This window comes from Schistocerca cancellata, chromosome 4 (assembly GCF_023864275.1).
Source record: "Schistocerca cancellata isolate TAMUIC-IGC-003103 chromosome 4, iqSchCanc2.1, whole genome shotgun sequence".
In the NCBI taxonomy this organism is placed as follows: domain Eukaryota; kingdom Metazoa; phylum Arthropoda; class Insecta; order Orthoptera; family Acrididae; genus Schistocerca; species Schistocerca cancellata.
This window is the reverse complement of record NC_064629.1, coordinates 833,287,581-833,303,271: the sequence shown is the minus strand read 5'-3', so window position 1 is coordinate 833,303,271 and position 15,691 is coordinate 833,287,581.

The window sequence follows — 15,691 nt, the reverse complement described above, 5'->3', positions numbered from 1 at the left end:
AACTCTTCTGTCAAGAGAGTTAATTTGGAGCTGGAACGGCTGCTCATGTCGGGTGCGGGGTCACACATTGGTGTGGTTCATGTTGATTCTCTCAGTAGGTGGGATTATACTAGGCATGGCCTTCACCTCAACAGGAAGGGGAAGGGTAAATTGGCTGGGGAAATAGCAGGAAAGTTAAAGGGGGGAGGCACTGTCATGAGTGGTAAAATACCAGTGGTTGTAGGGTTCAGAAAAGACCCTTTTTTAGGGTAGGGAGGACAGAAAGAAAGCAAATTTTAAGAGAGGTTAGAACTGAGACAAACCTTCAGTTTGAGAAAGGAATCAAAAAACACAATTCCAGCTTATTACATCAGCATAAACAGCCATTGGTTAAGAATTTTCAACTGTCAGCAGATATTTTAACTCCACCCAATTTTAACTCAGTCAATGTGAAATGTCAGCTATCTTTATTGCATCAAAATATTCGAGGACTGAGAAATAAAATTAATGAATTAACTATCTGCATAGATGAATTAGAGTCTTCAAACCCAGCTGACATAATCTGCCTTTCTGAACATCATGTGACCACTGGTATAGAACTTTTAAGTGTTACAGGGTTTAGGTTAGCATCTCACTTTTGTAGATCAGAAATGGAGAAAGGAGGAGTTGCCACATTCATCAGGAACTGTCATAAATTTAAGAACATAGACATTCATAAATTTTGCCTAGAACAGCATATGGAAGCATGTGCAACAGAAGTAGAATTTCACAAAAAATCCTTCATAATATTAAGTGTATATCGAGCACCTGCAGGTAACTTTAATCTGTTTGTAAACCACCTTGAAGCTGTACTGGCCCATTTAACAACCAAAAACAAAGAAATAGTGGTTGCTGGTGATTTCTATGTAGATTTCCTTAAAGACTCTCCCAATAAGAACTTATTTGAGTTAGTAACACTATCATTCAACTTAATTCCCACTGTAAAGTTCCCCACTAGGATAGCCACTTGCTCACAAACAGCCATTGATAATATCTTTATAGAAAAGTCCAATGAACAAAATTATATTACAAAACCAATAGTCAATGGCCTCTCAGACCATGACATGCAGTTCCTTCTGTTAAATTTTAATACTGAACAGGATATAAAATCTGTTAAATCTGAGTTCAAGAGGGTAATCAGTAAGCCAAAAATTGATTATTTTAGGACACTCCTCAGAGACATTCACTGGACTGATGTTTACAGTGCTCATGGCATGAATGAAAAATATAACATTTTTGCTAATAAAGTGCTTACCTTATTCGAACACTGCTTTCCCCCAAAACTTACCAAGGTTAGAGCAAAGACTACAAAGAAGCCAAGGATTAATCAAAGAAAAGGGGTATTTCGTAAATAAAAAGAAAACTGTATCTGTCAATCCGAAACATTTCCAATGTTGATGCTATAGCACATTATAAGAAATACTGCAAAATATTAAAGACTGTAATACGGATGTCAAAGCAAATATATTACAAGGAAAAGATAGTCATATCAGATAACAAAATAAAGACAATATGGGATATAGTGAAGGAGGAGACCGGTAGAACCAGACATGAAGAGGAACAAATATCATTAAGAGTAAATGATACATTGGTGACAGATGTGTATAGTGTTGCAGAACTTTTTAACAAACATTTTATAACTGTTACTGAAAGGATGGGGTTGTCAGGTTCGGTAGATGCTGCTATGGATTACCTTAGACCAGACATTTCAAGTAACTTCCATAATATGAATTTGACCCTCACTACCCCAACAGAAATAATGTCCATCATAAAATCTTTAAAATCAAAAACATCTAGTGGGTATGATGAAATATCAACAAAGTTAATTAAAGAATGTGATTCTGAGCTAAGTAACATATTAAGCTATCTGTGTAACCAGTCGTTTATCAGTGGAATATTTCCTGAATGGCTGAAATATGCTGAAGTTAAGCCACTGTTTAAGAAGGGAGACAAAGAAATAGCATCAAATTTCCGTCCAATTTCACTGTTGCCAGCATTCTCAAAAATTTTCAAAAAAGTAATGTACAGTCGTCTTTATAACCATCTTATCTCAAATAACATACTGTCAAAGTCACAGTTTGGATTTCTAAAAGGTTCTGATATTGAGAAGGCTATCTACACTTACAGTGAAAATGTGCTTAATTCATCACACAAAAAATTGCAGGCAACTGGTATATTTTGTGATCTGTCAAAGGAATTTGACTGTGTAAATCACAATATCCCTTTAAGTAAACTAGAATATTATAGTGTAACGGGAAATGCTGCAAAATGGTTCAAATCTTATATCTCTGGCAGGAAACAAAGGGTGTTATTAGGAAAGAGACATGTATCAAGCTATCAGGCATCATCCAACTGGGAACTAATTACATGTGGGGTCCGACAAGGTTCCATTTTGGGGCCCTTACTTTTTCTTGTGTATATCAATGACCTTTCATCAGTAACATTACCAGATGCCAAGTTTGTTTTGTTTGCCGATGATACAAACATTGCAATAAATAGCAAATCCAGTGTAGTCCTAGAAAGATCAGCCAATAAAATATTTGTGGACATTAATCACTGGTTCCTAGCCAATTCTTTGTCACTAAACTTTGAAAAAACACACTACATGCAGTTCAGAACTTGTAAGGGGTGTCCCAAGAGTATATGTCTAACATATGATGACAAGAAGATAGAAGAAGTGGACAGTGTTAAATTCTTGGGATTACAGCTTGATAATAAATTCAACTGGGAGGAGCACACCACAGAACTGCTGAAGCGTCTTAACAAATCTCTGTTTGCAATGCGAATTTTGTCAGATATAGGGGATATAAAAATAAAAAAGTGGCATACTATGCTTACTTTCATTCCATGATGTCATATGGGATTATTTTTTGGGGTAATTCATCAAGCCAAGCTAAAGTTTTCCGGGCACAAAAGCGTGCAGTAAGAGTTATATGTGGTGTGAACTCAAGAACATCCTGCAGATGCCTGTTTAGGGAACTAGGGATACTAACTACTGCTTCCCAATATATTTATTCCTTAATGAAATTTGTCATTAAAAATATATCACTTTTTCAAACCAACAGCTCAATTCATGGAATCAATACTAGAAATAAGAATAATCTTCACAAGGGTTTAAAGTCACTTAGTCTTGTACAAAAAGGTGTGCCTTATTCAGGAACACACATTTTCAATAACTTGCCAGCAGCCATAAAAAGCTTAACAACCAATGAAATTCAGTTTAAGAGAAGCCTAAAGGATTTATTGGTGGCCAACTCCTTCTACTCCATTGATGAATTTCTTAGCAAAACCAACTGATTTGTATATAAGTACAACATAACTTCTGCACAATTTCAGTGCAGTAATGTGTTCATTGAAAATTTGTGTGTGTGTGTGTGTGTAAGTATAATCTAACTTCTGCACCATTTCAGTGCAGTAATGTGTTCATTGTAAATAAGTATTACAGTAGTTGTATTACATGTTAATTACCTTATAAATAAATAAAAAAACTTTTTTATTTTAAATTCAGTGCATTAGTATTTGTAAAATGACTCTTATGTTCATTAAAAAATGACGATCATTCCACTTGGGACCTGTGGAATGGTACATTAGCTTACTTGTTTTAGTTGTAAATATTTGTCGTGTATTGTTGTTTTTCTGACATGTTCCACATCCTGGAGGACCTCCTCACTACGGATCAATTAGAATGAAAGTAAATCTAATCTAATCTAATTTATGGTTAATTTGAACGTAATCGATGATAACGAGTAGGCGTGGTCCCCCTGTAGGTCAACCTGTTCTCCTCTGTTTTTTGACACGATTGCCGACGGATATTGCATGATTCGTTTGTCGCCCTGTTATAAAAAATGGTTCAAATGGCTCTGAGCACTGTGGGACTTAACGTCTGAGGTCATCAGTCCACTAGAACTTAAAACTACTTAAACCTAACTAACCTAAGGACATCACACACATCCATGCCCGAGGAAGGATTCGAACCTGCAATCGTAGCGGTCGCGCGGTTCCAGACTGAAGCGCCTAGAACCGCTCGGTCACAACGGCCGGCGGCCCCGTTATACACCTTTAAATGCATTTACTATATGATCAAAAATAAATGTTCACCCATTAGCTAACATTAATATGGCGTGTGCCCACCGTTCAATTTTACAACAGCTTGAGTTCTGCTGGGGACACTTTCATTGAGGTGTCTGAATGTCTCTTGAAGAATGGCAGCACATTGTTCCTCAAGAGCCGAAGTCAGAGAACGTAATGACTTTGGACGCTGGGGTCTGGAGCGATATCGACGTTCTAACATATTCCAAAGATGTTACACTGGATTCATGTTGGGACTGTATACAGGGCAGTCCATTTATGGGACATTATTTTCCACAGATCATTGCCTCACAGATGCTGCTTTATGACAGGTTGCATTGCCATGCTAATACAAACAGTCATCGTTCCCGACAACTTCCACTAGTGTACTGTACACTATGCTGCATATGTGTTCATTCGCATTTGACATTTCTTAAGCGCAATAAGGGGATCACAGCCTAACCATGAAAAACATCCTCCTACCGTTACAACATCTCCTCCACACTTCACGGTTGGTACTAAATATAATGGTAGATGGGTTCTCGAGTCATTCGCCAAACCTAAATCTTCCATCAGATTGTCATAGAGTATAGCGTGATTTATCGCTCCAAAGCACTCTTTCCAGTCATCCGCTGTCCACTCTTCCCACCACCTCAAGCGTCGCTTAACACTGGCTACAGAAATGCGTAGCCTATAAGGAGATGCTCGAGCGCTCTGCCCCAGTTCAGGGTGTAATGTAACTATGTCAGTGAGTAAGAAACGGCGTGCTGTAATCGAGTTTCGAGTTCGGACGGTTCGTCCACAGGTGGAGCACCGTCTCCTTCAGCATGGCAATGTCAGATCACACACGAGCGCTGCGACATCTGCCATAATCCGACGTCTTGGGTTCACTGTCATCGAACATCCTCCATACAGTCCCGATTTCACCCCATTTCATTTCATTCTGTTTCCATAACTTAAACAACACCTTCGAAGACTTCACTTTGATAGTGATGAAGCGGTGCAAGCATGAATGAGATTGTGGCTCCGTCAAAAAAATTGAACTTTCTACAGTGACGGTATCAACAAACTGATTTCTCGTTGGAAGAAATGTGTTCGTCACCACGGTGATTACGTTGAGAGATAAATATGTACATATGAAGACTAAAGGTGCAGAATGTTAATAAGGCTTGTTTTATTTAAAAAGGTTTGAGAGAATTCACATAAACAATTCGGAGGCATTGCTTTTCAGCACGCCCTAGTGTATGCATGCTTCAGACCCAATTTTTGTTTTCTGTGCTATGAATTTTGAAATAAAAGAATGATGCAAAACTTTTGTTGGTATGTATGTATTATGTTGGTCATTTGTTTCCATTTTCTTTGTTTCGACGCCATGATTGCCAGGCGCACGTCTATCAAGTGGTAGTTCTTGGGTAGAACTCAGTGAAACGAATTCAATGTTGGAGATATGATAGTAAACCATTGTTTTGTAACTAAAAAAAAAAGATTTCTTCAGTTACAAGATATTATAATGAACTGCGGGTAAACGATGGACAGCGAAGTCGAAAACGTAATAAATGGAAGATGTGAACAACTGGAATTTTTGATTTTCGAAATTTCAATGAGATCCCAGTTCCTTGGATTTTGATACTTTCATGAACCTTCCTGCTACACAGAAGAAGAAGAAGAAGAAGAAGAAGAAGAGACTTGTATGCGAATTACAAGATTCTAGCTAAATCTGATAAGTGCATGATTTTAAAACGGTAGTGCTTGGTCAGCTTTTCAGTTTTAAATAAAAGTTAATCCGCAAGCTTGTGTTTAACACGTACGCGATTGTGGATGAAAATTAGTGGTAAGTTTCAATGCAAAGTGAAAGAGGAACTCTGAAGTAATGTTGTTTATAGCCTCAAAGAAACTAAAATGCTTATACACATTGCTGCAGATTTAATTTCGAGGTCTAAAATCAGCGTAACAGACTACCATCACCAACGAAGAATATTCATTCTTAATGAATAAGACACGTTGAGAGAATATCGGTAAAAAACAAAAGAGTTGTTTCTGAGAGAATCCATAGAAACCTATAGACTCGTATGGAACGTCGCGAAGGGATTCTTTTTGAATTTCAGATAGCTTTAGATATTGTTTCGCACTGCCACCTATTAAAAAACTAATGTTCTTGCGAAATATCAGACCAAGTATACGGTTACAGAGCAAACAGAACTCAGTATGTCATTCTCTATGATAAATACCGCCAGTTGCTCCCTGCGGCTGTTCTCGGTGCGGACAGTTGTGCACAGTGAGATTGCAATATCAGAACGTTGTCACTATATGCAAGAAGACTGTGGGTGGCAAACGCTTGATGAAAATACTGCCAGTTGACCCTCAGTGTTTGCAAACGTTCTATAATGGCCATTAATAGGGAAAAACCAGTACTGATATGTCAGACGATTATCATTCAATCACTGGAATCAATAATACCCGTTGTATCTACTGCCGTGAGTGATTTAAAATGGTGCAGGCAGATGGAAGACGGAGAGTAGCCGGACGAATCTCGAGGAAATATAATTCACCCATGAAGGAGAACGCTAGCGAAGCTGTCGTCTGACCGTTTCTTGTGTACTGAGATGAAATTCGTCTACTCTTTCTGGAAATATACGTTTCGTTAATTACGTGATAATTAGGTAAGTGCGCCGAGGTTCGAATCCCTGAATCTGTCGTTTACGAAGAGCGTGCTATCAGCCGCGCTACCCGAGCACATTTCGTGAACTGACGAAGATTCCGTTTACACAGGCTTCTCCCCGCACGTTACAAATTCTACGACGTTCTCCCACAGTGTTAAAATACTTGTATACCTCAGGGAAAGAAAATAAACTGTCCGTACACAAAGTTCAGAGACTCATTTTATTCCTGGCGTATAAGCAACGTCAGCGCAGTAACTATGGTGGCACCTTGAACTAACATCTGTGAACAACGGACTTGCAATCGACCAGTCTATTGTAACAAGGCAGTGCTGATGGTTCGTGAAGACCAAAGGATATGCGAATGTGACGCACGAGTTCAACATCCCAGAGAAGGGCATTTCTGACAGTTTCACACGGTTGTATGAACGTTCTGTGCGTTGTACTGAGGTGGGAGGAGACTACGTAGAACACGTGAAGCATTAAAACCACCATCTTAACTTTTTTTTTTGTTTTTACTTAATTCACTCTCGAAACTTTTTGGACTGACAGTGTTGCTCTGATTTCTGTACAACTTAAAGATTGTTACTGAGATGAAACTCTTCTGCTCTTTTACAAACACTGAGCGAATGACGTGTGAGACGTTAAAACCGCGTACTGGAACGGGACGGTTAGTAAGCTCGTCGCACTGTGATATGGAATTGGAATCACTCAGTCTCCCACTGTACAGTTACATACAAAAGTAAAGCAGTCATAAATCTCAGGAGTGTTTTGAACACCAAAGTTCTGTACTAGACGTGGTCCTGTTGGAGGTGGAAGTGTTTACCTTCCTCCGACCTCTGTACTGACTTATTCAGCCAGTTATACGAGGACCTACAGTTTAACGTGGATTCTGAACCGTGGTGCAGCTCTGCATTTTTCACATCAACAAACTTTGCCAGAGGTGAAAGAAATAATAAGTGAAAAAGACCCTAGGATTGATTGGGAACTGAACCCGAGATCTTTGGTTTGTAGTATGGCTCTGAGCCACCCAGCCAGGTTCGTAAATAGAAACAGCGTTTGCCGTCATCCAATTTCCCAATTCCACAGAAAGCAGGTGCTGACAGGTGTGTATATTACCGAAATATCATTTCAATAAGTCATTTTTGCTAATTGATAATACGAATTCTTTACAGAAGAATGGAAAAACTGATAGAGACCGACCTCGGGGAAGATCAGTTTGGATTCCGGAGTAATGTAGGAACACGTGAGGCAGTACTGACCCTACGATTTTTCTTAGAAGATAGGTTAACAGAAGGCAAACCTACATTCACAGCTTTTGTAGACTAAGAGAAAGATTTTGGCAATGTTGACTGAAATATCCTGAAGACAGCAGGGGTAAAATGCAGGGAGCAAAGGCGATTTACGACTTGTACCGAAACTAGACGGTAGTTATAAGAGTTAAAGTTCAGGGAGAAGTAATAAAAATTTTGAGGTTTGCAGATAACATTGTAATTCTGTCAGAGACAGCAAAGGACTTAGAAGAGCAGCTGAACGGAGTGAAAGAAGTATATAAGATGAACATCAACAAAAGCAAAACAAGGATAGTGGAATGTAATCGAATTAAATCCGGTGATAGTGGGGGAATTAGATTAGGAAACGACACGCTTAAGGTGGTACATTAGTTCTGTTATTTGGGGAGCAAAATAACTGATTATTGCCGAAGTAAAGAGGATATAAAATGTGAACTGGCTATGGAATGTAGTCGAATTAAGTCATGTGATGCTGAGGGAATTAGATTAGGAAATGAGACACTTAAAGTAGTAAAGGAGTTTTGCTATTTGGGAAGCAAAATAACTGATTATTGCCGAAGTAAAAAGGATATAAAATGTGAACTGACTATGGCAAGAAAGACGATTCTGAAGAAGGGAAATCTGTTAACATCAAACATAGATTTAACCCTGCGCCCACAAGGGGGAGGAGGGAGGGGATGGAAAACCACCCGCCCACACTATTTGCCTTAATGCGCAAGCGTGATGTAGCTAGGCTCTACCTCAAATGTGGTGCGGTTGACTTGTCAGGTTGCTACTTGCTTCTGAAAATGTTGATTTGGATGAAGTGATTTTGCGTAGCGTGAAGAGAAAGAAGAAGTACTGGACTACGCACGATGTTGTTAATTTCCCTTATTTAAATGACGAGAAGCACATATTTTCCTGCACGAGATGCAAAGAGATATACAGTTACTGATATATTTACTGACAATCGAACTTCTTGTCAGTACCTCACGTAGAAGAATAATTTGTAAATTACTGTACACACTCCTACTTTCAGTGTCAATAATTGCTGAAAAAAGATTCGTTAATTGTATGCATACATTTAAAAATGTGTCTTAACTCATTAAAAAGTTTTCTAGCTGTTCCAAGTCTCCAAAACGTTGGAGTGTAATAATGTTTAACCAGTTATCGCTTCGTACCTTTTCCAGAACATGTGCGGTCTATGTGGGTGTAATAAAACAGTTTTGCGCGGGTTGAATATAGTGAATTAGATTTCTAACATATTTACGAGGAAATTTTTAAGCATATTTTCTTGAAAAATCTCTCGCTATTCGCCCTTAAGCAATCGCTGATTTAGCCATAAGAAATCTGTATAAAAATATTGCGGAAGTGCTGATAACCTCACTTCACAGAGCTGACGTAATCTGAATAGCTGATTTACGGGTACCATTCGTCTAAAGGAACTGACGCTATAAAACGTGGTATTTCATCCGGCCAGCAAAATCAGTTCTGCCTTTACATTGCCTCATTTACAAGGAACAAAACGTCTGGAAGATGTGAACCGAATGTCTAGGCTCGCTCACGTATCGATTTTGCTAGTCCGTTCAAATATCAGTTTTTCGATCGTTAGTTGTTTCGTACCTACGGCCTCTGGAACCCAGCCTGTTCTGGTTTCTGATTTAATCGGCACAATGTCTGTTTCTCTCCAGTTAAATATACACTGATGCGCCAAAGAAACTGGTATAGGCATGAATATTAAAATACAGAGATATGTAAACAGGCAGAACACGGCGCTTCGGTCGGCAACGCCTATGTAAGACAACAAGTGTCTGGCGCAGTTGTTTGATCGATTACTACTGCTATAACGGTAGGTTATCAAGATTTAAGTGAGTCTGAACGTGATATTATAGTCGGCGCACGAGCGATAGGACACAGTATCTCCGAGGTAACGATGAAATTGGGATTTCCCCGTGCGACCATTTCAAGAGTGTACCGTGAATATCAGGAAATCGGTAAAACACCGAATCTCCGACATCGCTGCGGCCAGTAGAAGATCTTGCAAGAACGGGACTAAGTATGACTGAAGAGAATCGTTCAACGTGACAGAAGTGCAATCCTTCCACAAACTGTTGCAGATTTCAATGCTGGGCCAACATCAAGTGTCAGTGTGCGAACCATTCAACGAAACATCATTGATATGGACTTTCGGGGCCGAAGGCCCACTCGTGTACCCTTCCAGTGACTGCACGACACAAAGACTTACGCCTCGCTCAGGCCCGTCAGCACTGACAATGGACTTTTGATGACCGGAACATGTAGCCTGGGCCGGCCGCGGTGGCCATGCGGTTCTGGCGCTGCAGTCAGGAACCGCGGGACTGCTACGGTCGCAGGTTCGAATCCTGCCTCGGGCATGGGTGTGTGTGATGTCCTTAGGTTAGTTAGGTTTAAAGTAGTTCTAAGTTCTAGGGGACTTATGACCTAAGATGTTGAGTCCCATAGTGCTCAGTGCCATTTGAACAATGTAGCCTGGTCGGACGAGTCTCGTTTCAAATTGGAAGAGTACGGGTATGGAGACAACCTCACGAATCCATGGACCCTGCATGTCAGCAGTTGGAGTGATATGGGGCCCCTGATACGTCTATATACGATTCTGACAGGTGACACGTACGTAAGTATTCCGCCTGATCACCAGCATCTATTCATGTCCATTGTGCATTCCTACGGACTTGGGCAATTCCAGCAGGTCAATGCGACATCCCATACGTCCAGAATTGCTACAGAGTGACTCCAGGAACACTGTTATGAGTTTAAACACTTCCGCCGGGCATCTACCTCCCCAGACATTAACATTGTTGAGCATATATGGGATGCCTTGCAACGTGCTGTTCAGAAGATATCTCCACCTCCTCGTACTCTTACGGATTTATGGACATCCCTGCAGGATTCGTGGTGTCAGTTTCCTCAAGCACTACTTCAGACATTAGACGAGTGCATGTCACATCGTGTTGCGCACTTCTGTGTGCTCGCGTGGACCCCACACAATATTAGGCACGTGTACCAGTTTCTTTGGTTTTTCAGTGTGGATGTTGGATAACTTCGTGGATAGTCCAATATTTCTTCTCTTCCTCCGCTGCCGAAAAACTCCCTATGTCCACATTATCCGACATTTTTAAAAGAAAGTAGGAACCTGACAGCCCAAACATGTTTCAAAAACCGACAGATCGCCTACATGGGAGTGAACATCGAATATGCGAGAGGTAATTGGACAGATAGTACCTCATTTTCCGAATCGATATTAGGGTGGTTACATGGCCAACCAGAAACGGTATTTGAAAATCAGTTAACAAAAATCGGATTGGATTGATGTGTTTAACTGCCCAAACTACTAGGTCGTCGGTCACTCTGTCCTGGGAATGTCAAGTCAATAAAATTCTTCTAAAATGATTGAGATGGACAGACAAAGCGGCTGTTAGTATGTTCGTCTGCGGTGGAAAATGTACAAGGAAGAATCAAACCAATTATAAAGGAAATATTCAGGCTGAAAACAGCCGAAACACCTCGGGGACATGTCAGGTACAGAGAGGCACACCTCCCGCGTCCGACTGACAGATCTGATCACTATAAAAGCTTGTTCAGGTAGTCAGGTCAATAAAATTGTAGAAGTAAGTAATGTAACACCCTTAGACTAAAACAATGAGTGATATACACGGTCCAGCCAGGTTAATGTGATCACCGCTTATGTTTGACGTCAGTGTGCAATAACCACTCAAAGACAGCAATAGCACTGGAGGGTATCTAAAGCGTGCCACAGGTACACGGAAAACAGCGCAGTCATCGTAACGCGAAAACGGAGCAATTTATCTGACATCCGGAAGATCATGTTCATTGCCTTTCGGGCCGAGGGCGGAAGCACTTTCAAAATGAATAAGTTTGTAAACTGCGGGTGCGGCCGTGGTTAAAGTGTACCGCGCATGACAAAACGCGCTATCCAAAACCGGCGCCGACGCAACTATGGTACACCACGGGCCATAAACGATTGGGGTGAACAACGGCTGCGGAGATGTGCACGAGCGAATAAACGTGCAACTGCTGAGCAACTGACTGCCCAAATGAACCAAGGGGCTACAATCAGTGTTTCCTCAACGACCATTCAGCGAACTTTGCTGAGTATGGTCCTTCGTAGCAGACGCCTTATTCATGCACCCATTGACACTGCTGTCCATCGGCGACGGAGGGTGGAATTTAGACTCCAGTACGGCAACTGGACGTCTTCTGAGTGGCAGCAGGTGGCCTTTTAAGATGAATCACGTTTTACGCTCCATCGAACAGATAGCCGTTGACGTGTACGGCGGGAAAGTCTGAAAGCAAACAGCCTGCTACAACGGTCGGAAGGGTCCACGTTGGAGGAGGGAGCGTTATGATTCTGGAAGACACATTGGATCAACACAAGTATACATCTATCATTGGGGAACATGTACACCCCCTGACTTAAGCTCTCGTGAGTTCAACTCGATTTCTAAAGTGAAGGAAACACTTGACAGCATTCGCTTCAGAACTGCTACAAATTCGTTGGGCAATAGACCGCACTGCTCGAACTGTCAACACAACTGGCACTGCTAAGAGTATTCTACGACTTCCACATCGCGCTGGCAACGAGTTATACACAATGCTGGTGACGACTTTGAAGGAAAGGCAAACCTACATTTCTAGCATTTGTAGACTTAGAGAAAGCTTTTGACAATGTTGACTGGAATACTCTCTTTCAAATTCTAAAGGTGGCAGGGGTAAACTACAGGGAGCGAAAGGCTATTTACAATTTGTACAGAAAGCAGATGGCAGTTATAAGAGTCGAGGGACATGAAAGGGAAGAAGCGGTTGGGAAGGGAATGAGACAGGGTTGTAGCCTGTCCCCCGATGTTATTCAATCTGTAAATTGAGCAAGCAGTAAAGGAAACAAAAGAAAAATTCGGAGTAGGTATTAAAATCCATGGAGAAGAAATAAAAACTTTAAGGTTCGCCGATGACATTGTAATTCTGTCAGAGACAGCAGAGGACTTGGAAGAGCAGTTGAATGGAATGGACAGTGTCATGAAAGGAGGATATAAGACGAACATCAACAAAAGCAAAACGAGGATAATGGAATGTAGTCGAATTAAGTCGTGTGGTGCTGAGGGAATTAGATTAGGAAATGAGACACTTAAAGTAGCATAGGAGTTTTGCTATTTGGGGAGCAAAATAACTGATGATGGTCGAAGTAGAGAGGATATAAAATGTAGACTGGCAATGGCAAGGAAAGCGTTTCTGAAGAAGAGAAATTTGTTCACATCGAGTATAGATTTAAGCGTCAGGAAATCGTTTCTGAAAGTATTTGTATGGAGTGCAGCCATGTATGGAAGTGAAACATAGACGATAAATAGTTTGGACAAGAAGAGAATACAAGCTTTCGAAATGTGGTGCTACAGAAGAATGCTGAAGATTAGAGGGGTAGATCACATAACTAATGAGGAAGTATTGAATAGAATTGGGGAGAAGAGGAGTTTGTGGCACAACTTGACAAGAAGAAGGTATCGGTTGGTAGGACATGTTCTGAGGCATCAAGGGATCACAAATTTAGCATTGGAGGGCAGCGTGGAGGGTCAGAATCATAGAGGGAGACCAAGAGATGAATACACTAAGCAGATTCAGAAGGATGTAGGTTGCAGTAAGTACTGGGAGATGAAGAAGCTTGCACAGGATAGAGAGCATGGAGAGCTGCATCAAACCAGTCTCAGGACTGAAGACCACAACAACAACAACACTTTGAAGGTCAGGAAAACTTTGAAACACGTTTTTTTTTTTTTTTGTACGAGCTGTAAATAAATACTTGCCACTATTAAAGTTCCAACCCTCGTATATAGAGAGGGCAATCTCAAAATACCCAGACAGGGATCGACAAAAGGTTCGCGAACTTACACCACTTATTGCCCGAACTGCCTGTTTCTGAGCCAAAAATATCGTTTTAGAAAAGGAAGAGATACCCTAAAATATAATACTATACGACATAAGCAAATGAAAATATGCAAAGTAGACTAATTTTCGTGTCGAACGATCACTTACTTAATTTACTGTTCGAATAGAAAAAATGGCAGCATTAAGTTTTTGAACAATATCTTGAACCCGGGCTTTCCACAACAGTTTACTATCTATCTGAACACCTAGAAATTTGAACTGTCAGTTTCACTAATCGTATACCCATTCTGTGAAATACGGTCGCAGGTTCGAATCCTGCCTCGGGCATGGATGTGTGTGATGTCCTTAGGTTAGTTAGGTTTAAGTAGTTCTAAGTTCTAGGGGACTGATGACCACAGCAGTTAAGTCCCATAGCGCTCAGAATCATTTGAACCATTCTGTGAAATTAAAACGTCTGGTTTTGTTGAACTGTGTGTTAGAAACTGTAAAAACTGAGTCCTACTGCGATTTAGCACTAGTTTATTTTCTACAAGCCATGAACTTATGCCATGAGCTGCACTATTTGAAACAGAGCCGATATTGCACACATCATCAGCAGCCAGAAATACAGAGGGGTCCAAAAAAATGTATCCACTGTTTAAAAGTCCACAACTTGCAAACTAATTGACGGAGTTGTCTCATTCTTGGTGAAAGTGTAGCTTAAAGTCCAACATAAAGATATCACAGTAGGTGTTCGAAATGGTCACCATTAACATCCACGGCCGGCCACGGTGGCCGAGCGGTTCTAGGCGCTCCATTCCGGAACCGCGCGACTGCTACGGTCGCAGGTTCTTATCCTGCCTCGGGCATGGATGTGTGTGATGTCCTTAGATTAGTTAGGTTTAAAGTAGTTCTAAGTTCTAGGGGACTGATGACCTCAGATGTTAAGTCCCATAGTGCTTAGAGCCATTAGAGCCATTAACATCCATATACAAACGATGCCGCCGAACTGCAGCACTGCAACGTGTTCAGTTGTATATTTGCACATGAATGTACGATGGATTATCGAAGTTCATCCAATGTGCGTGGCTTTTGCCGATAAACGACGTCCTTTAGTGTTCCCCACAGGTAAAATTCCAGAGGAGTTAGGTCCGAGGAGCGTCATGGATACTCCACAGCACCGCTACGGCCTATCCATCTTCCTGGTAGATTTTCGTCGAAGCACGCCCTAACACGATTTTGGTAGTGGGCTGGGGCACCATCTTGTTGTAGGTAAACTCTTCCGTCCCCATACAAGTCTCGGATGGCAGGTAAAATGGATGTCTGAAGCTCATCGAATGTAAGCCTTGCGCCAGCTATGTTTACTCGAGTACTAGGTGCAACTAAGAACAAAACACTGGCTATCTGGCGACTGTCATCTGACAAAACAAAACAACGCAATACAACGCTTGTGTGGCGATTGCCGGAACTACAAACTATCACACTACCAAAGATGAGACAACTCCGTCAATTAGTTTGCCAGTTATGGACCTTTATACAGTGGATACATTTTTTGGACCCCTCTGTATTTTAGAATTACCCTAATGCTAGAAGACATATCATTGATATAAATAAGGAACAGGAGTGGCCCCAACACTGATCCCTAGGGCGTCTCCCATTTGACTGTACCCCACTCAGATTCCACATCACAGCCATTCTCAACGCTGTGAATGATGACCTTTTGCTGTTTATTGTTGAAGTAAGAGGTGAAGCAATTGTGAGCTACTC